The sequence below is a fragment of the Mustela putorius genome, unplaced genomic scaffold, assembly GCF_011764305.1.
Source record: "Mustela putorius furo isolate JIRA1106 unplaced genomic scaffold, ASM1176430v1.1 tig00000835_pilon_pilon_pilon, whole genome shotgun sequence".
In the NCBI taxonomy this organism is placed as follows: domain Eukaryota; kingdom Metazoa; phylum Chordata; class Mammalia; order Carnivora; family Mustelidae; genus Mustela; species Mustela putorius.
The window spans coordinates 4,385,082-4,407,773 of NW_025421492.1; the positions used below are offsets into that span (position 1 = coordinate 4,385,082).

The 22,692-nt window shown below is 40.8% G+C and overlaps 1 long non-coding RNA gene across 1 annotated transcript; it reads left to right on the forward strand.

The window, feature by feature from the left end:
• The first annotated feature begins 558 nt into the window (after window positions 1-558).
• Window positions 559-15,212, forward strand: LOC101688336. The gene is made up of 3 exons (XR_198961.2): window positions 559-621; window positions 904-1,168; window positions 14,954-15,212. It is a non-coding gene; the product is annotated as an uncharacterized LOC101688336 (long non-coding RNA).
• Window positions 15,213-22,692: the final 7,480 nt, after the last annotated feature.

The following is a 22,692-nucleotide window of genomic DNA, read 5'->3' on the forward strand; positions in this document are numbered from 1 at the left end:
AGGTAGCCTCTGAGCTGAGATCTGAACGTGGGGAGGCAACAAGTATCTTCAGGGAGCGCGGCCAGCTGAGGAGCCACGGAACCAAGACTCAGACAAAGAACACAGGCCAGGCCATGAGCTCCAGGAGCATGCCCAAGGCCCATGTGGCAGATAAAGTAGGTGAAGGCAAGAGTTGTAGGCAGTGGAACTGGAGGGCTGGACCCACACGCCCATCTAGGGCTTTGCAGGCTCTAGTGAGGAATTCAGAACTTTTCCCAATGTGATGGAAAGCCATTGGATGTTTCTGAGGAAGGGAATATGATCTAATGTAGCTTTCAAACAGATCAATCCTTATAGCATGTCTGTGCCCTAATCTTGTCTTCTTACATGAAAACAAATTACATTGGATTAGAGCCTACCCTAATTACCTCATTTACCTTAACACTCTTTTAAAGGCCTTTTCTTCAAATACAATAACATCCTAAATTCTGAGGGTTAGGAATTCTACACAGACATTCTAAAGGGATACAACTTAGCCCATAATAGGGAATCCACAGAGTTCTAATGAGAGATGACCATGCCTGAACTAAGGTGTTGCCATGGAGGTGATAAGAAGAATCCTCATTTAGAACATGTTTAGAGGTAATTTGAACCAGCTATGCTGGTGCTTGGATACGTTGTGCAAAAAATGACTTCAAGATTAGGGCTGTGGAAACTGTTAATGGCAGTGCAACTTTCTGGAGCAGAAAAAATGTGAATACGTGAAATAAGAATCTGGTTGCGGACCAGGGATTGACAGAGATAAACCCCATGTTCTGATCTGGACATGTTGACTTTGAGATGCTAAGGCAGCTGTCTAAAGTCTGAAGGAGGGTGGAGGGGTGGGAAGCAGATGGGCTTGAGATATACATTTGTGATTCACAGGGTGATAGATCATGACTCAAACCATGGGACCACATGAGGTCCCTCAGGCAGCTGATGCAGCTGGAGAACAGGGATGAGCACTGCTGCCTTGGAGGATTCAGCTATTGAGAAAGCAGGAAGAGGAGATAGGACCATGAAAGAAGACTGAGAGGTGAGGAATACCCAGAAGAGAGGAAGAAAGAAATACCCAGAAGAGAGGAAGACAGAAATCAAAGGAGTTGTGGCACCCTGGGACCTGAATTAAGAAAATGTGCCAAGAATGAAGGTAAGGTGAGCTGTGACCAAGGCTGCTGAGATTGAGTAAAATAAACTGTGGCTTGTCAATGTGGACCTGTGGTTTAAGGAGGGAAAGATGAAAGCTGTCTAAGTATTTTTACACATTGTGTGCAATAGAAAACTTTCAGAACCATGGGGTCTTTATACATTTCTATCACCTCACCTCTTAGATCAACCCTGAGAAGAGAGTTCTGAGACAGAATGCCCACCAACAGTCCAAGTACTAGCAGCCATCACTGTGTGCAGGGATCTCTACGTAAGTAGGAGTCAATGGAATCCCACACAGAACTCCAGATCTCAACTGTGGTAATGGTTACACATGGTGATCCTAGAGGAAGCTGGGGCTCCTACAACAGAAGGAGTGAACAAAGAAAGAAGAGTTATTATCTTTTCAAAGATTGGGACTAAGGGGGAGTAGAGCTGAGCCTGATTATCAGGAGTGTTCAAGCAGCTCCCAGGTTTTATGTCTGTGGACAGCACCCACTATACTTCATGAAGGTCCTTGATGAACAAGTTCTGACAATGAAAAGTTAAAGAAGCAGAGGTCTCCTTTAGTGCATTCAGGTAAAAAGTACTGCACCACTCTTCCAGACCTCCCTTAAAGCAAACAATGACAATGGCAGAACCCATTTAACTTTTTATTTGGATTTGTTCTTTTATGGATATACAGGGGGATTGCAAAAAAATGTACACAGATGTCCTGTGCACCCCTCCACAGCCTCTGCCAATAAGAACATCTTGCATAACTATAGTGCAGTGTAGACTTTCCCTCCAAGTCAAGAAGCTGGCATTGGTACAATCCATGGAGCACATGCATATTTCAACATTTACACATGCACTCCTGTGTGTGTAAATCCATGCAGTTTCAGCACATGTACCAACCTGTGTAACCACTACCACGATCAAGGTACCTCCTCTTGTCACCCACAGACACCCTCTAATTACTTCTTTAGAACCACACCTTTCCTCTTCCCCCACCATCCCTAACTCCTGGCAACTGCCAATGTGTTCTTTACATCTAAAATTATGTTATTTCATGAGTGTTACATCAGTGAAATCATGCAGTATGTATCCTTTTGAGATTGACTTTCTCCATCCAACATAATTTCCTTGCATTTCATCAGAGCAACAAACAACTGCTAATTCCTTTTTATTATTAAGTAGTATTCCAGGGTCTTTAGAACCGTTTACCCATTGAACATTTGAGTTGTTGGCCATTATGAATAGAGATGAGGCAAAAATCTGTGTACAGTTTCCTGCACAAAAATGAGCCTCATTTCCCCCTGATAAATGTCCCCAACGTGCAACTGCTAGGTCACATGCTAATCCATTCATTCATTCTGAAGGGAACTGCTGATGCAGAATCCACTGTTAGTAATATCTCACTAAATAGAAGCTGATTTCGTAGTGCTACCCTCTTCCTTTTTCTGCCTCCTAAATATTTCATTCCAACCTTTGCAATCCTAAATTAGTTACCCTGCCTCAACTATTGTGAGACCCTGCTAATTATCTCCCTGTCTCTAGTCTTTCCTTGTCCAACAGTGGGAACAATATCTGGAAATGAACCTTAAGAGAAATGAGTGATAGAAACCCACCAGTCCCTAATGTAACATTGAGAGCTACAGCTCAGCTCTCCAAGTTCAGTCTTCATCATCCTGCCCCAATCTCTTGCCCTTCCTCTCTAAATTGGATCACTCAGATGTTCTTTTGATTCCTTTACAGGGCATGTTTTCTCTCAACATTGTATAATTGCGTGCAGAATGCCTTCTTCCCATAACACCCTTCTTCTCCCACGTACTCTTTCTACCAACTCATTTGATAACTCTTATTGATCTCCCAACTGACAGCTCCCTCTGGGAAGCCTCCTCGCTGACCCCTAAACTTGGGTCAAATGATTCTTCTTTGCCCCATAGAGCCTCAGACTACAGTCCTTCTTAAAATTCATTTTAAGTACCCGTTTACGTGTCAGCATCTTCCACTAGACCTGCACTCCCCCGAGAGGCAGTCACTACCCACAGGTGACTATTGGCCACTTGACATATGGCTAATCCAAATCAAGATGTGCTGGCCATGTAAAATATACACTAGAAGACATCAGCAAAATGGCTGAATGAGATGTTCCTCATCATATCCCCATCTCAACAACAGCAATCTGGCATCCACAAACAGACAAAAATGCCTTTGTGAAAACTGTGGGAGCCAGCACCAGAAGCAACGGAGCCAGGAAGACTCTTGCCCACCATGTGTCTGGTAATCTTGGTCCAGCTGTGGATTCTGGGGTCTTTGAACTGACCCCAAACACTCACAGCTGTTATCCAAAAGGCCCTGGAGAATAATGACTTAGACAATCACCCATAGATAAAGAAAGCCTTTGTGGAAATCCAGTCCAGTGGGAAAGTTCCAGCACAAAGTTATAGCAAAAAATTTTGAGTTTGGACCCACTGGGGAGAAGAAGATACCCATGCCACCCCGCCTCCAAGGAGGTAGAGTTCAGTGCCCAGAGAGCCCTTATCAGTTCACGATTTCTCCCACATTGAAAAATGAGAGCATGTGAGTGAGTAACTTGCCTCCTGAGCTATGTAGGATGCTGCCAAAGAGGCACATTTCTCTTTCTGCCCCATCCAGAGTACTGGGTCATGAGCTGCACAACTCGAGGAGGAGGGCTGGAGTGAGCAGCTGGGAGAATAGCCAAAAAACAATAAAATGGTATTAGTAAGTCTGTATATATCAATAATTACTCTAAGTGTAATGGATTATATTCTCCAGTAATAAAATAGAGTGCCTGGAGAGATCAAAAAATAAGACCCAACGATATGTTTCCTACAAGAAATTCACTTCAGATTTAAGGATACATATATCCTCAAAGTGAAGAGACAGAAAAAGATGCACCATGCAAGTAGAAGCCAAAAGGGTAGCTATACTTATATCAGACAAAATAGATTAATAGACTAATCCAAAATCACAAGAGGTCAAAATGGTCATCATATGAAGATAAAGCAGTCAATTCAGTAAAAGGATATAAAAATAATAAATGCATATGTAACCAACATCAGGGTGCATAAATATATTACAAATACTAACAAATCTGAAGGGAAAAATAGGCAACAATACAATAATTGTAGGGGACTTCAATACGCACTTTCAATGCCAAATAGATCATCCAGACAGAAAGTCAATGAGGAAATGTTGGACTTCAACCACACTTTAGACCAAATGGACCCAACAGACATCTATAGAACACTCTATCCAACAGCAGCAGAATACACATTCTTCTCAAGTGCACAAAGCACATTCTCCAGGATAGATCATATATATTAGGTCATAAAACAAGCCTTAACCAATTTAAGAAGATTGAAATCACTAAGTAGTTTGTCAAACCACAATAGTACAAAAGTAAACTAAATAACAGGAAAAATAACAAATATGAGGAAATTAAAAAACGCATTAAAGATCCATTAATAATTAATGGATCAAAGAGGAAATCAAAATGGAAATTTAAAAAATATCCTGAAAAAAATGGAAATGAAAACATACCAAAACTAACAAGATGCAGCAACAGCAATTCTAAAGATGTTTATAGCAGTAAGCCCCCTACATTAAGAAAAAAATAAAGATCTTTTTTTTTTTGAAGATTTATTTATTTATTTGTCAGAGAGAGAGAGAGAGAGAGATCACAACTAGGCAGAGAGGCAGGCAGAGGCAGCAAGAGAGAGAAGCAGGCTCCCCACTGAGAAAGGAGCCCAACGAGGGACTCGATTGCAGGACCCTGCGATTATGACCTGAGCCGAAGGCAAACCCTTAACCGACTGAGCCACCCAGGTGTCCCAAGAAAAAAATAAAGATCTTAAACAAAAAACCTAACATCATATGTCAAGGAATTAGAAAAATAAAAACCAACTCAGACTAAAATTACCAAAAGGAAAGAAATAACAAAGATCAGTGTAGAAATAAATAAAACAGGGATCAGAAAAACAATAGAAAAAAAAAACTTAGAGCTGTTTTTTTAAAAAAGATAAAATTGACAAAACTTTAGCTAGATTGAAAAAAAAAGAGTTAAGACAAATAAAATCAGAAATGGGAGAGGAGACATTACAGCTAAAACCACAGAACACAAAAGATCATAAATGACTACTACTGACAATGATAAGACAATGAATTGGAGAATCTGGAAAAAAAATATGAATAAAGGCCAAGAAACATACAATCTACAAAACTAAATCATGAAAAAATAGAAAATCTGAACAAACCAATAATAAGTAAGGAGATTGAATCAATAATCAACAACCTCCTAACAACAACAAAAAGGCACAGAACAAGACAGCTTCATGGGGAAATTCTATCAAACATTTAAAAATTAACACCAATTATTTTCAAACTACTTCAAAAATTGAACAGGAGGGGATACTCCCAAAATCATTTTATAAGGCAAGCTTTACCCTGGTATCAAAGCCTGATAAGGCACTACATACAAAGAAAAGTATAGGCTAATGTCCCTGATGAATACAGATAGAAAAATTTTCTTGGAGAGGATGTGGAGAAAGAAGAACCTTCCTACACTGCTGGAGGGAATGCAAGTTAGTGCAGCCACTTTGGAAAACAGTGTGGAGATTCCTTAAAAAATTAAAAATAGAGGGGCGCCTGGGTGGCTCAGTGGGTTAAAGCCTCTGCCGTTGGCTCAGGTCATGATCCCAGAGTCCTGGGATCGAGGCCCGCATGGGGCTCTCTGCTCAGTGGGGAGCCTGCTTCCTCCTTTCTCTCTGCCTGCCTCTCTGCCTACTTGCGATCTCTGTCTGTCAAATAAGTAAATAAATGAAAACTTTAAAAAAAAAACAACAAACAACAAAAACTTAAAAAAAATTTAAAATAGAGCTACTCTATGACCCTGCAATTGCACTACTGGGTATTTACCCCAAAGATACAGATGTAGTGAAAAGAAGGGCTGTATGTACCCCAATGTTCATAGCAGCAATGGCCACAGTCACCAAACTGTGGAAAGAGCCAAGATGACTTTCAACAGATGAATGGATAAGGAAGATGTGGTCCATATATACAATGGAGTATTATGCCTACATCAGAAAGGATGAATACCCAACTTCTGTATCAACATGAACGGGACTGGAGGAGATTATGCTGAGTGAAATAAGTCAAGCAGAAAGAGTCAATTATCATATGGTTTCACTTACTTTTGGAGCATAAGGAATAACATGGAGGACATTAGGAGAAGGAAAGGAAGAGTGAACTGGGGGAAATTGGAGGGGGAGATGGACTATAAGAGACCATGGACTCTGAGAAACAAACAGGATTTTGGAAAGGAGGGGTGTGGGAGTGTTGGGTGAACCTGGTGGTGGGTATTAGGGAGGGCACGTATTGCATGGAGCACTGGGTGTGGTGCATAAACAATGAATATTGGAACACTAAAAAAATTAAATAAAATAATAAAAAATATGGTATGGTACTGGCATAGACCACTGGAACAGAATTGAGAGCCCAGAAGTAAACCTTTATATATAGTCAACTAATATTTGATAAGGGAGCTAATGGAGAAAGAAAGAACAGTCTTCTTATTAACTGAAGAAAACTGATAAATAGAAAAACTAAAATCACATATGGAACAATGAAACTGAACCCTTATCTTACACCACTTGCAAAAACCAACTTAAAATGGATTAGAAACAACTGTAAGCCCTAAACCACACAACTACTAGAAGAAAACATACAGGATATGCTCCTTGACATTTTTTGATATGACACAAAAGCACAAGCAACAAAAGAAAAGTAAATGCATACTAAGTGGGACTACAGCAAACAAAAAGCTTATGCACAGCACAAGAAGGGGAGGAGATGATGCTGAGAGAAATAAGTCAAGCAGAGCAGAGTCAATTGTCATATAGTTTCACTTACTTATGGAGCATAAGGAATAACACAGAGGACATTGGGAGATGGAGAGGAGAAGTGAGTTGGAGGAAATTGGAGGGGGTGATGAACCATGAGAGACTATGGACTCTGAGAAACAAATTGAGGGTTTTGGGGGGGAGGAGAGTGGGGGTTGTGTGAGCCTGGTGGTGGGTAATATGGAAGGCACATATTGCATGGAGCACTGGGTGTGGTGCATAAACAATGAATTTTGGATCACACACACAAAAAAACTGAATTAAATTTTAAAAAAGGAAAAGTAAAAGAAAAGGCAACCTATGGAATGGAACAAAATACTGGCAAACCATCTACAAGATCAGGGATTAACATCCAATATATACACAAGGAACTCATTCAACTCAGTAGCAAAATAAAACAAAGGATCTGATTTAAAAATGGCAGAGGACCTGAATAGACATTTTTCCAAAGAAGACATATAAATGAGTCACAGGTATATGAAAATATGCCTAGTATTACTAAGCATCAGGGAAATGCAACCCAAATCCACAGTGAGATATCACCTCACACCTGTTAGGATAGCGATGATTAAAAGGACAAGAAGTAACAAGTGTTAGTGAGGAAGTGAAGAAAAAGGAATCTTTGTGCACTATTGGCAGGGATGTACACTGGAATAGTCTTTATGGAAAACAATATGGAGTTTCTTCAAAAAATTAAAATAAAAGTACCATATTAACGGGCAATCCCACTTCTGATTATAGATCCAAATGAAGTGAAATAAGCCCAAAAAGATAACTGCTATGTACACTCCCATGTTTGTCACAGCATTATTCACAATAGTGAAGATATTGGAACAACCTAAGAATCTGTCTATGGATGAAAGGATAAAGAAAATGTATATTCATAATGGAATTTATTTATATATTCTTCAGTCATGAGAAAGAAGAAAATCTTGTCATTTTTGAGAATGTGGATGACATTACTATAAATGAAATAAGTCAGAAAAAGACAAATACTATATGATTTCATTTATAATGTGAAATCTGAAAAAGTCAAACTCATAGAAACAGAGAGTAGAGTAGTGATCGCCAGGAGTTGGATGGTGGGGAAAGTGGGGACATGTACAGACTTTCAGTGAGAAGATGAATCATCTCTGGGGATTGAATGTACAGCATGGCTGACTGCAGTTAAAAATACTGTATTATATTTTAAATATGCTGAAAGGGTTGATCTTAAATTTTCGTGTGCATGTGCACACACACACATACACATACACACAATTATGTGAGGTGATGGAAGTTAACCAACCCTATTATGGTAATCATTTTGCAATATATAAGTGTTTATCAAATCATTCTGTTGTACACCTTAAACTGCTACAATGTGCTCTGTCATTTAAATCTTAATTAATCTGGGATGGGGTACAGAATTCTCCATTCAAAGTAGTTTGCAATAAGAGCAAAGATTGGAAGAAGAACTTAAGATGGAATTAAATTGGTAGGATTTGGAAAAAATAAATATATACCAGATCTTGAAGATATAGTGCCTCCCACCCGCAAAGAGAGAGAGAAAGAAAGAAAGAGAGAGAGAGACTACTTCAGTGGTAACATTTGGGGATATATAGGGTTTTGCAAAACATTATTAAATTAATTTTACCTGTTTCCTTTTAGTTCTTTTTTAATGTGGCTACTGGAGAATTTAGATGTATTTATGTGGCTCATAATATACACTATTGCACACCCACACTAGACTATTACCTCTTTAGGAATATATATGTTTTTCTTCACCAGTTTATGCCCTGCACCCAGAATAGTCCCTGAATGTTTAATAAATGAGAGAAAGAAGGGAGAGAAAGAAGGAGAGACGGAGGAAGGAAGGGAGACGGGAGCGGAAGAATGGATAGGGAGAGGGAGGAAGATAAAGAATCAATTTGTACATTGATGAAATTTACAAGACTATGTGATCCCACATAGATAAATTAATTTGCCAAGTAACGAATACGGGATTCTTTCCTTTCCTTGACTCTTCTGCCAGAAATAGATTGACAAGCAGCTTATTTATTCCAGAAACTGAACATAAAGATGCTGATAATTTCGCATTGTATCTCCAGGAACATTAAGAAACTACTCCTTTCTTGAAAGGATTTGCCAAGTGCATCTCAGAACTGGCTGGTGAAAAATCTACCAAAGGGTTTTGGTCAGTGTGGGCAGAGCTTCCCTCGAGTGCAGCTGGTTCTCTATTTGGAGACAGTAGCGCCAGAGTCCACGCCCCTCCCCGTGGGAGCTGGACGCCAATGGATTTCTTAAATGCCAGAGGTGGCTTTCCTCCAGTTGTTCCACATCTCCTGGGTTATTTTTAAAGAATAATGAACCAAGATGACTCACCCACAGCCCTGCAGGAAGGGAACAAACCTAAGTGGCATTAATGTGTGGTTTGCAGAACAAACGTCTGCGAAAAAGCAACCCTCCCTGCTCCTCGGTCCCTCTAGCAGACGTCCTTCCGCCTCTGATTTCAAGTCTAGTGAAGGACTCGGCTGTGTCCAGCCATCAACAGGAAGAGTCAAAATGAAGGAGAAACTCAAAACCTTCCTTCTACTTTTCTTTGTGTTTAAGAAAATCATTGAGTGAGTTCCCAGTGAGTGTTTGCCATTCTTGTCTTTACCCCCTACCTTTATGTATCTCTCTTCATTCTTAGCTTAGTCTATAAATACTCTTTCGAATTGCTAAGCCAAGCATGTATTGCCATTCATCCACGTCTTTGTTACCTACGGCCGGAATTGCTCTATGTCCACGAAAACCTGGTTTCTCTGCACCTTCGCATAGAGCTAGGTAAGACGTCTCAAACTTCCTCATAGTTCTGTGGTGCCAGTGGTCTTTAACAACCTAGCACAGGCCCCGTCTATATCTGGTTCCTATATTCTCCCCACATCATTTTTCCACCTGCATAATTCCAAGAATCAGAGGCTCCAGCGGAGAACTCCAAGGCCCTTAGTGATGGGAGCCACAAGATAAAAGAGCCTTGTTTTCTGAAATACTACAAGAATGGCCACTGAACAGTTAAGTGGAGAAAGTTCTTCCCAAATCTCTACCATGGAGGACATGGGTGAGAAGTGCTGCTGTGCTTATCCCTGTTGGCCAACATTACTAGGGATCAAGAAAGAACAAGCTCCCACAAGGGCTGGCTGGCTTTCCTACAAAGATTGAAGTGGAAAAAGACCCTAAGGTGGGAGTGTGCATAACTGGAAAAGCCATCTGCTAAGAGGAAGAGCTAAGGTGCGCGTTGGTCTCAGCCACAATTAATGGCATGCACGCCCTGTACAGTGTCTGTCTAGAGGGTCTCAAAACAGTTATGGACTAGGGACTGCTCTATATACCTTATTTGTCCATTTCTAAATGTGAGTCTTACCATGATTACATAAGTCCTTATGTGCAACTGTACGCTGAGGTGGAAGAGGCCTGCATAGCATCAGAAGATTCTGGATTTAGCCGTGGATGTTGTGGCTGCCTGGATTTGGACTGAAAATGTCGGGAAGGTGTGAAGGCATTCTGTTCTGCTCAGAAGACTGTGTGTGTGTGTTTAATGACTGACAGGGTGGAACACGGCAGATACTTGGATGCGTTCACAAAACCATTTTCCTTCTGATGAGCACACAACTGTTGGCATGTCCCAGTCTGTCCTGCGGACAGGAGTAGCCATGTGACAGCTCTTATCAGAAAATGTGGGCGGAAGTGATGGTTCCTCCTTTTAAGACTGACTCCTGCGATCCTCCCACAACAATCTTCCACTCTTCCTCTTTTTCTCACCTGCCAGCCAGCAGGAGATTCAGCAGAGGACACCTGGGCCTCAGAAGTCACACAGCAGAAGTGACGGAGGCCCTGATTTACTACGTGGAAGGCTCCTCTCTGCATCTCCACTTTGTGCTGCTACATGAGGAAGAAATAAACTGCCACGTGGATCTACTGAGATCTGGGAACAGTTTCTTGTAACAGCAAGAGTACTCTGCCTGAGAAAAACCTCTTTACCAAATTTAACAAAGGTAGTAGAAAAATATCATGCCATTGGGTCATACCATAAAATTCTCATAATTATGCAATAGCTGGGTGTTCTCAGGAATTGGAAACCAACAGAAGTATAATTTGGTCCCTTGAAACTTTTCTAAAAGACCATAATTTGTGAAAAATTGACTAAGCACATATTCCCTAAGAGAAGTTTTCTGATAATCACAAATACAAGAGCAAGAGATGGTTCCTGGACCCAAGGTATTGACAACCTAGTAAGAACCACCTTACATCCACTAATAGAAAGTACATTTACTACCTGGGTATTTTCATTTCCAAAGTCCCAAGGACAAAAGCATAAGCAAAGCGCTCTCCAAAAACGTGAGCATGTTACAAACTAAATTTGCTTTCATTTCAAGCCTATTCTTACCTTATTAATGCCATCTTGCAAGTGAACAATGAACGCCAAAAAAACAGACACCAGGAAGGAGAGAGGGAGAGTCAACAGGAGAAACTCCTCAGTTTAGTCATTGACTTTGATTTCTCTTCCAACTAACCCTTCCAAGAGCATTAGTAATAGTGTACTTATGCAATTTTGGAACTCCCGAACTCAACTGGGATTTTAAGAATGATACAAAGGGGTTAAATGACAAGATCATGCATGCCCAGTCAAAAATGACAGAGATTAAAATCCAAACTAATTCTAAACTTTCATTACCACTCCAAGGAGGCTATGGTGTCCCTTTATGCACAACTATTAGCAATTTCCATACATCTTTAGCCATTATCATCAAGGAAACCTACCGCTACTTGGTACTCATCCTTAAGGACAGTGTGAGTCCAGCCCCCAATCCATGCATTCAGAAGAGCCCAATCTCAGTACTGTTTCCTCACACTGGAGGAAATCAAGCCTCTTAGGTGTTGTTGCTTAATGCTATGTGTTTGTCAACCCAAAGGCTTCCCCATTCCCCGATTACAAATACTGTACCTGAGCTCGCTGCACATGTGAACTTCCTATTCCATTTTATATCTTATTATAGGTCTTGTTCCATGACTTTAAAATCTTTTCCTAAGTATCTTCAAATAGCAAATAGCAAAGAAATGTTTTAGGCAGCAGGAATAATTCATGAGCAAAACTGCTGAAGGCAGACAGAATGTGGGAATATTATTGTACTCTCATAGAAGAAAAGGAATAGTGAAAACTGGAGAGGGAGAAAGCCAAGCAGGGATTGGAGAGAAGTTGGTTGCATGCAGGTTTTTCACTTGAAGGTGAAACGCTTTAGCCTGTTATCCATCGAAAGAACACAGAATTATTTTACGCTGGGAAGGAAATGCGGAACAAAGGCAGGGGTTGCTATGCATCTAAAGCCATGTGAAGCTGAGCTATCTGAATTTACAGGGTGTAAACGCACAGAGAAATACATAGAATTGTTAGTGTCTTTCATTACCTTGAAAAGTTATTGTTATAAGTGAGTAAGATAAAACCACCCCACTGCCTATTTCATCCTCTCCTGCAGCAAGCCACAAGACGTGCCTGAGCAGGGTCTCGTGTCTGCGGGACCTGCAGCAAACACAACTAGGACAGTTACAACTGCGTCTGACTCGGGTCTCGACTTCATTATAACATGAGGACCTAGAAGTGGTGTTTGTCGTCAGGATTAATATAGTTCTAATATCTATGACTTGCTGCCGATTCATTTTTTTTCCAAATTCAGTAAGACTCTTGCTGATACTCGTGAATTACATGTTTTAGTTCCTCTTACGGATTGTCTGGAACACATGCTATTCTAGACTGTTTTGCTTTCCCATGTTTTAACAACATACCTCTTTTCCTTAGGATCTAAACCTGTGTTGCTTGCTAATTAATTAGGCTTCTACTTAATTATAAAGGAGAAAGCCACTTTGATTGAGTCCTTACAATCTGGGGTCTAGCTAGGTCTGCAGAGTCAGCACTGTTGCCTGCCTCTACTCTGAACCCTCACCCATCACTCACATGGGTCTGAGGTTTCCTCTCTGTTGTGTTATCATTCCTGCCTTGGCTAATTCTCCCTGCTGTGCTCAAACTCTCCAACTTCCAGTGCCCCATCCCCACACCACACTCATGTTTATCTGGGCTCAGCCTCTCCTTCTGCTCCTGTTCCCGAGTCTACTGTTAACATACACATAAAAGCAGAAACAACAACCGTACCTTTGCAAACCTGTGCAAATCTCCCCTCCCACTACCTTCTAGCCTGAACTCACATCTTTTCCATCAGCAACACCTGGCTCACATCTTTTTCTTTTTCTTTCTTTTTTTTTTTTTTTAATGATGTATGTATTTATTTATTTGAGAGAGAGAGAGAGATAGTAGGGGAAGGGACAGAGGGAGAAGGATAGGGGGAGAAAGAGATAATCTCAAGCAGACTCCAAGCTGAGCATGGAACCAGTAAGAGGCTTGATCTCACAACCCTGAGATCATGACCTGAGACTCAATCAAGAGTTGGATGCTGAACTGACTGACCAGCGAGGTACCCCATCACATCCCTTTCTAATATAAGTTTCTCTCCAATATCCCAAACTCATCACCTAAGAAGGGGACCCAGAGCATTCCTCACTTTTCACAGTGATGTCCAGGTCATGGTTATACCACCATCACTCAAAGGTCTACTCTAACAGGAGTCAGCATCACGGGTCCAACAACCCAACATGCACCCTGATTCCATCAACCTCCTGTGACTCAGACCCTCTGCTGTCAATGCTCATACTTAACTTGCCAGAGATTCACATGGCACATTTAGCAAATGTACTAAACAATGCTCCCCAATTAAAGGGCCTGATCATCAGTATTTTTAACTAGTACTGATATGATTCTTATGACCAGGTAAGAAATGTTGTTATTATCTTAATCGTCATAAGGATGTATGGGTCAGCTGCTCCTAAGTAGCTAGTCCAGCTACAGCAAGTGGCTAAGCCTAAGGCAGACATATTTAAAATGAGGATAATAGGATTCTCCTTCTCATCACTCTCCTGTGAGAACTAATTCTAGAAATTGCTTACCGCAGTGTCTGGTGTCCAACACATACACACACACACACACACACACACACCCTACCCCTCCCCACTTGTGCAGGAAGTTCCAACAAGGACCTCAGGCCTCAGTACTGGGTGTCCCACATCCTGGCCTTTGGTTTTTGTGACTCTGAGGACCTGCAATCTCTTTCAGGTTTTGTAGGCAAGTCTACTTCTAAAGACTCAAGAACGAGAACTGAGGAAACAGAATATAGGGAAGGAAAGCACAAGGTAAGGTCAACAGACAGGGATTTCAAACCATGGTTTTACCAATTAAATAGCTTTAGACAAGCTACTTAATGTTTTAATGTTCTAGTTTCTCGAAGTGTAAAGTGATGATTTGTGACAAGTTGCTTCAAAAAGATGTGAGGATTAAGTCAGTAAATACGACGTTAGTATATGTAGTCTTTACCAGGCATGAAGTAGATGCCTGCTGGGATGCTGCTGGTGAACTCAATGGCATATGTTGAGGCTCAATGTTGCGGAAATATCCTTAAAAATAAAATCTTTTATCAACCCAAAAACCTCTCCACAAATGTAGAAGAGAAAGAAAACCATTTTATTATTGAATAAGTATTAAAGAACATTATTTCTTTTTTTCTAATATTGCATCACAGTTTTCTAGGAAATTGCAAGGAAGAAAGACACCTCACCTTTACAGAGCTGAGCAGGTACAACCCACTACGTGTGTGTTCTCAAGAGGAGCACTAGCCAGTCCTCATGTAAGGGACTTGACAGGGCCTTGCTCACAAACAGCTCATCGTAGAATCACCCAGGAATTGGAGAGAATGTCTGTGTTAACTAACTGGCTTTGTGCAGAGGAGAAATAAACTCCTCTCTTCCTATCTTCATAACAGGAGGTCGTTTGGAGACTTGGAGCAAGAAGCCCACCGAAGTTAGGCTGTCCCCTCCCACAGAAGCCAGGAGACGGAGGTGCTATCTTCCTCAACGACTGCATTTCAGAAGGATGGCTTCCAGGTCTCTGAAGAAGACAGTCCTGGCTCATGAAGCTGTCCAGGGCCTTACTTAGTTTTTATAAAGATCTACATATGTTGCAAAGAGATGGGGAAAGAACTTGGAAGTTCCCTACAGTAAAGCTCTAAAAAAAGGGAAGCAGTAAATTTCTTCTCATATTTTCAAGAAGGAATTAGTCTCTTAGTTAAAATTTTGTATTTTCCCTGAGGGCAGGTTAGCTATTAAGAGGAGGGAAGACCTCTAAGAGGAGAGAAGAGAATGAGACTGAGGTCACAGGAGGTGGATGGGTGTTTCACCAGCGTGACGGCCTGATAGGGAGGGCATAGCGCGGGGTGAGCATGTCTGTGGGAAATCAAGAGGAGATTTCAGGCAAGGGAGCATTGTTGGGATAAAGACACCAGAGAAAGGGCAGTGGATAGTGTTCAGTAACAGTTATAACTCACTTCCTGGGTCAAATTCTGGAGTTTGCTGCGGGAACCACAGTGTGCATGTGCACGGTTCTCTGCAGAACCCCTGGGCCAAGTTGTCCTGGCTTCGTTAACCCGGGGTGCAAACCTTAGTGGGGGATGCACAGAAGAGTGAGTTCAGTCCTCAAAAACCTTCAGAGAGACAGAGAAGCAACTAAAATTCTTGTATTTTCAGAGATTTACTTTTTCCTCTGTCAGATCTGATGCCAACAAAAAGCCACTCTGACTGGAGACTGAGCTCAATTTACTTTCCTATTATTGAAACACATTTTTTTATGTATCCACCTATGAAAGATTTAGTAAAATGCTACTTAATAGCACAAATTAGACAGAATGTTCCATGGATATTCCTAATAATTTTTTTAAAGCTCGGATTGAACTCTTGGACATGTTTGGCTGTATCCTTGGTGTTTGTTTTAAATTAATGTCAATATATTAAGTTAAGCTGAGTATAAGGCAACCAAAATGAATTACAGTACCATAGGCCCATGAGCACCTCTATCCTTGGGTATGTAACTTTGTTCGCCCAATCAGTTGTTCTTGTAAGAGTTTCCAAGATGCCAAATTGTACCACTTCCTAGATTCCTTATTCTGCCCTCAAGCATGACAACATGGCATCATTGACTTTCTTTACTTTCTATTCCTTGCAGATATGTGAGACATCAAAAAGCAGTAAATAAAATGAGCTTTAAAAGCTTAAGACGCTTTCCTAAAATACCAGACTTAGATACTCTAAGTGCTGACCCCATCATTCAAGTCCACAATTTGAGTTCTAACCATCACATGAAGGGTAAGACACATAGGGGGTTACTGTGGCCTGAACTACACACTAGACCCCGGGTTAACACCGCAGTAATGTTGCTCCTCGTCCAAGGTTTCTGGTGAGTGCCCACCTCCTTCTTTCCGACCAGAGGGAAGGGCAGCTCTTCACTCTTAAATCTTTGTTTTCCCCTGGGCTCACGAAGTTCATTGATAATTTTTTTAACTTTTTCCCCTAAAACAATTAAGTATTGAAAACATACTTATTTCTCTTTATTTGTCAAAACCATAATCTTCAAAATATGGATTTTACATTAAAAAGGCATGGTTTTGAAACTAGACTATGTTTGAGACTAGACTATGAGATTACTCAACTAGGGTTCAATGTTTTCCCTAAGTTATAAATTCACACCCTGCTTGACCCCAAGAGGTTTTATTTAATTTCTCTGTTACAATTTCCTGATTTTTAAGATTTCTGTCTATCCTATGCTAGGGTTATAAATTTTGACCACAAGGATGGAAGTTCTGCAGAGGCTAAGACTATTTCCTTTTTTCATATCATTATCCCATCAAGTAACCCCCCCTCCACATGGAAAATGCACAGCCTATGTTTGTTGAAGGAATATCAGAATAAGGTATGCTAGCTGCAAAGACCAACTGAGTGAACAGATTTGAGTACACACAAGCTAAACTTCATAAACTGACATATTCATATGAGGTATTGTTTTGAAAAGCATTATTGTGACATGTCAGGAGAGGATATTACCTTAGAACAAGCCCATGGACACAAAATACCAAAATGTCTAAAACACACGTCATTATAAAAGTGTCCTTCACACTGATGAACATATACATACGTGTTTATAAAGACAATTGGAACAAAAGACATGTAAAGTGACTTTCTCTGGTTCAAGTTATTCTAACTTTCTATTCTCAAAGATGAATTGAGTCAAGATGTTGTCAGACCAGCTCTTTCTCATTAGCATTCACTGGAGTCTGAGAACTATTAGTGGCAGTTGGGCACAGATTGCTCACTGATTACTCTTTCAACAAGCCACATGTTAAGAGCATGAGGCTCTCTGTTTCGCCACATTCTCTTTTATCTGTGGGGGAGCTGCATGTCATCTAGCATCTTATGAATAATTCTTTTACATACTTGTCTCCAAAATTAGATTCCAGTAGTCTATTTCTCTCTCCATATTGTGTTGGTGTTTATTTGTCTATATTTAAAAATTCACATCACTGAAAGAAAAAAAATCACGTATCTAAAGTAATTGCCAAAAGAACCCAAATTCCTGATAGTGTAAAACTGAGTCAGAATTATTAGTTAGTGCCAAAGTGAGAAATGTAACCTGAAAAGAAGTAAAATAAAATAAGAAAAAAAGGAAATGTAACCAGAATTCACATTGTAGTGTGTTAGTCTTTGCATTTAAAAGGAATCTCACAATTGTGCCTCAGCTCTGTAGACTAATATGCAATTATGCTAAGATTTTCCGTCAGTTTATTCATCATAGAAGGTAGCAAAGCACCACTTTCACTTGGTTTACCACCATTGGAGTACTCTGATTTAAATTCATGTGCAAGTGGGTGCTCAGGAAGCACACGAGCCCAGTAGCGCCCAGCTGGCTCAGTCAGTTATGTGACAGAATCCTGACTTTGGCTCAGGTCATGATCTCAGGGTCGTAAGATCAAGTTGTGCACTGAACTCCATGCTAGGTATGGAGCCTGCTGACAGCGCTCTGTCTCTCCCTCTACCCCCTCATTCTCCCTAACATAAATAAATAAATTAAAAAAAAAAAAAAGCAGCATATGAGTCAATGAGGACATCTGCTGCCTCTACCATAGGCACATTGCAGGATGCGCCACCAAATCATCATGTGACTTTCAAACGCTATAGCCAGGCTTATATTTTAGACACATTCTTACAGAATATGAAATGTGTAATGATCTCTACACAGAAAGAGAAAGGGGAATGTGATATAGAAGGATAAAACTTTTTTTTTTTTTAAATTAGCTCACATCCCTAGTGAGGAGGGAAAAAAAAAATGGAGGCTAACACAGCTTAATACATCTCTTGGTATCACCTTTGTTCCTAGATGGAACAGACTGAATGTTCTACTCACATGCTATCATAAATTTATAAGTAATATAATTCGATATTCAAAAATATACAGCAGATAATATGAAAACTACACTAAATTTTTTATGTAAGAAAAGAGGAAATATATATGGTAAATATACAAACCCACACAGAGCTGATGGTGCTATAGAAATAAAAATCTGATCTTTGGGTGTTTAAGGACAAAGAGTTTTAAAATGACACTATGTTTTGATAACCATATGCCAAGGTTTGTGTATCAATCTCATATTTCAGGAATAGAGATTTTAATATACAAATTACAGTAGCCCAAGTGAGTGTGTTTTACAAAAGTGAATAAAGGTATTTCTAGACCTAGACCTTCTAGTTTAATAAACTTGCACCTTTTTGTAAATGTTTGCCAGGATCCAGTGGAAATGCCTGTTTTAAAATGAACTTAGCAAAGTCTTTAGGCAAGGAGACCCATGGATTTGTTCGCACTGGGGGATGACTAGAATTTTAATAAGACAAATTTCAGCAGTTCATGGTTTATGAACTTTTTCTTGCAGCTTCTCTGACCTAAAAGCATTTCTTTCCATGGTATATTGGTATATTGGTATATTAGGTATATTGGTCAGTTTTCGCTTCAATAACAAATAGCCTCCAAATCTCCATGGTTTCCAACAACAAACAGTTACTTCTTATTTGCGACTTTGTGGTTCAGCTGAAGGCCATGCTCCAGGGTCTAGGAAGAGTTCAGGTCTATCTAGTGTAGGCCCCATTCTGCCATCCAAGGAGAAGGAGTACAGGGTACCTAGGACATGCTCTTCACATGCAGAAGACAGGCAGAAACAAGACCAAACCAACCCACACAGCACACGTAAAGCCTTGACTCCGTCCGTCACTTGTCATACTCATTCACACTCCAGAGCAAGTCCATGGCCGGGCCAACACCCCTGGGACAGCTATGGGGGAAGAGAACTGAACATCTGCAGAAAACAATGTTATCAAGCACACTTTGGTTCTAAGGGGTATATTGAATTATTCTTTATATCTGCTTGCTTGTTAATCAATCAGAAATACCCTATATTTCATTTCTGACTGCTGCCTACTTGTTTCTGGGCCATCATAACCATAAAGTGACCACTGATGAAGGTTTGCAAACTGTCAAGGCAAAGAGACATGTCCATTTCTTCTCCTACGTCACTTAATGGATATAGTATCTTACCAAGGCATCTGCTTTACAAGGTGATCGCTGAGGCTTCTGGCTGGTTAGGTGTATCCATTGGTAAGTGGCTGGGTCAGAACCCACAGCCATGTTGGTCTGACCCAGGCACCTATGCTGTGTCGCTCCACTTTGCTGCCTCACGCTGGTTCACCGCATCATACTGTCCTATACTTTGCCCCAAGCCAGAGTCAATGTCCCTGGATCGTCACCCCTTGGATCTGTTACCACTAAGTAAATGACATTCTCTTATACTCACCACAGATTTGCCACATCTGCTCAGAGACCTACAGCACTGACTTAAATATTTGGTGATAAACAGGGTGGATAAACCACCACTAGATGCCAGAAAACTAAATGTGCCTCTCTGTGAATTCCAAAATACATTTTTACTACTTCTGTCTTTATTGGCACCGCAGTTTTTCTGCCTGAAATACAAGACTCGCGAAGAGTCTCGAGGCCAAATTTAGCTTGATTGCACTTTCTGAGATTGTGACAGTTGCAGAGAATTGAAACTGCTGTGTTCTAAACCCTGACTTATAGAATTCTTAGTCCATGTGTCAGGACAGACTCTTACTTAGTCTTTCCTTCTCTCTTCAATATTGGAAGAAATGATAACCAGATCACAGAGAAAGTCCTCTTTATTCACTTCGTCCAAGTCTGGAGAATACTGAGTTCCCCTAAATCAGTGGTTTTATTACCCATGGAATCCTTTCTTCAAATGACATTTTACAGTGTGAGCCTTTTCTGCAATCTTTTTATGTGGACCAGAAGACCCTATATTCTGACGGGTGTCACTCTGGTTGAGAAAGGAGCTCTGGTTCAGCTCTGCCTAACCAGCATCCCCCTGCCTACCCTGATGCCTTCCGTGTAGGGGCCCAGCATTCCTGGGATCGGAATTTGAAGCCAGTGACCTAGATAAGAAAAGCCTCTCTGACACAGGCACTTAGGTTTGATTGTAGAAGGCACATTTGCGGTACCTCACTCCTCCAGTGGGCCGCCAGCTGCCATGCCCTGTACGAACTCTAGCTGCTCCCTTTGCCTGCACTGACTCTTATGTCCATGAACTTAGAAGCTCAGGTACAAGGTCTGGCCTCACAAAAAGAAAAAAGCCTCCTTCCCATTTGCTGGGGACAAGCAAGTTCAGGACATTTCATGACATGCTATGTGCTTCCTTCCACCTGTTTTCATTTCCACTATCAAATGTGGTCTTTCTTCAAGGTAAGAATAGTTCCTCCTTCAACAACTTAAGCTCAACATAGTGTCCAGAATAGAGTAATCTAAATGCTTATCAAAGTCATCTGAATGGAGTGTTTCCTAAAAACAAGCATAGATACTGAAATGTGTCTGACATTTTGAGCTGGCCCATGTCCCCTTCAGTTTATTACTGGAAGAACAGCATGTGACCCCATTTTTCCCACCAAGGAAACACAGATCGTTGCCCTGTTGTCCTTTAATTTGCAGTAAAAATTGATAGAATCCTCCTAACATTAAGGACTACAGAAACACCAGGAAAATGTCTTCAGTACTTAGAGCATATGGTATTACAGTATGTCTCTCTCTGCTTGGCATTTAATTTGTCTTTCTGTCTGTCTCCATGTTAAAATGGAGCAGGCATTTTCTTAACTCATTCAAGATTTACAAGGACTTTTCTTCAGTATGTTCCTTGGCCATTCAATAGTTTAGAGTCTTATTTTAGGGACAAGCTCCTTGTAATCAACAGGCTGTGCAAAGCATCAGCAGGAAAAAGGAATCATGAAGGGAAAACAGTTATTTCAATTTCTAGTATAGGAGCCACGTCAAACTGAATTCATGATGATAAGTGCACTTTCTCCAGAAAATGCCTCTGTAAACAGCGGGTACCTTCTAAGGTGGCATGGGTCAAGAGGAGTCTGACAGCAGATCTGCCAGACCCAGGACCAAAGCATGGGAAGACCATCCTGCCCCCATTCGCGGGTGCACCCATGCACTTAGAATGAATGAGCAAGAGAAGAAAACTCTGGAAAATCAGAAGCTACTTATAGTGTCATAAATTTTGGAGATGATGGAAGCAATGTCTGAAGTTTTCAGGGGTAGCAATTGGAAGAGGGTGTAAGTGTTGGAACATTATTATCCAAAGAAGATAATTGGATCTAATACAGTGTCATTAATTAATCAAATGGAAACCGTGTTTTGTGTTTCCAAATAGATTTTCTTCTAGAGTGTGTAAAGTGTAACTCAGTAGAATATTGGCTCCTGCAGAGACATTTATTACAACCAAGAATGACCCAAGTGTTTATATCTGACCACACAGAGTGAGTACATGTGAATACACCTAGGGGTTTGGAGGAAGGCCGAGCTCACCGGCATGCATCTGTATCTCCTGGAACTGCCTCAAGCCCCCCAGAGAAGGAACAGGCACTGACTGAGCAGTTTCCTCTTCAAGAAAAACCCAAAGTGAGTCTCTGAGATGTATGAATTAATCTGGTGGGTGTGAGTCGGAGATAGCAGGTAGAATCGCCACTTCCATATGCTTGCTATGTTCTCATGCCACGCTCTTGCTTTAAACCTTCAGTACACCCCTATTAATTTCCAATAGGATGAAACAGAAAATCGAACTGTAATTCCTAGGGAGCCAGACTAGGAATACTAGGTTTTTATTTTTCCAAGACATTTTAATAGCAAGTATGAGGCAAGGCATTGATCTCAGTACAAGGGACATTCTTTCAACGTTCTTTAAAATTACTTTTATTAAATCTTCATAAATTATGTTCATTTTTCTTATTTTCAGTTGACCAGTGAATGAAACCTTTGACATCTAACTGGACCTTCCTCACAGTGAGCTCTTTGCCTGGAGATGCTGGTGACTCACACATCTACCCACATCTTCAGCCAGGCTCCATCCCGTAACTTCCAGCTGCACCCACAATAACAGTACTTTTCCACCTGGATGTCTCACAGTGCCTTTAAATCAGGTGTCAACCCTCAAATATTTTCCCCCCAATTTTCTCTTCCAGTGTTTCCTGTCTTAGCAGGTGGTCCTGCCCACCCATGTCGCCTAAGTCAGAAGCAACATAGGGAACTCTGGTGGGGGGTGGGGGCGAGGGCTCACTT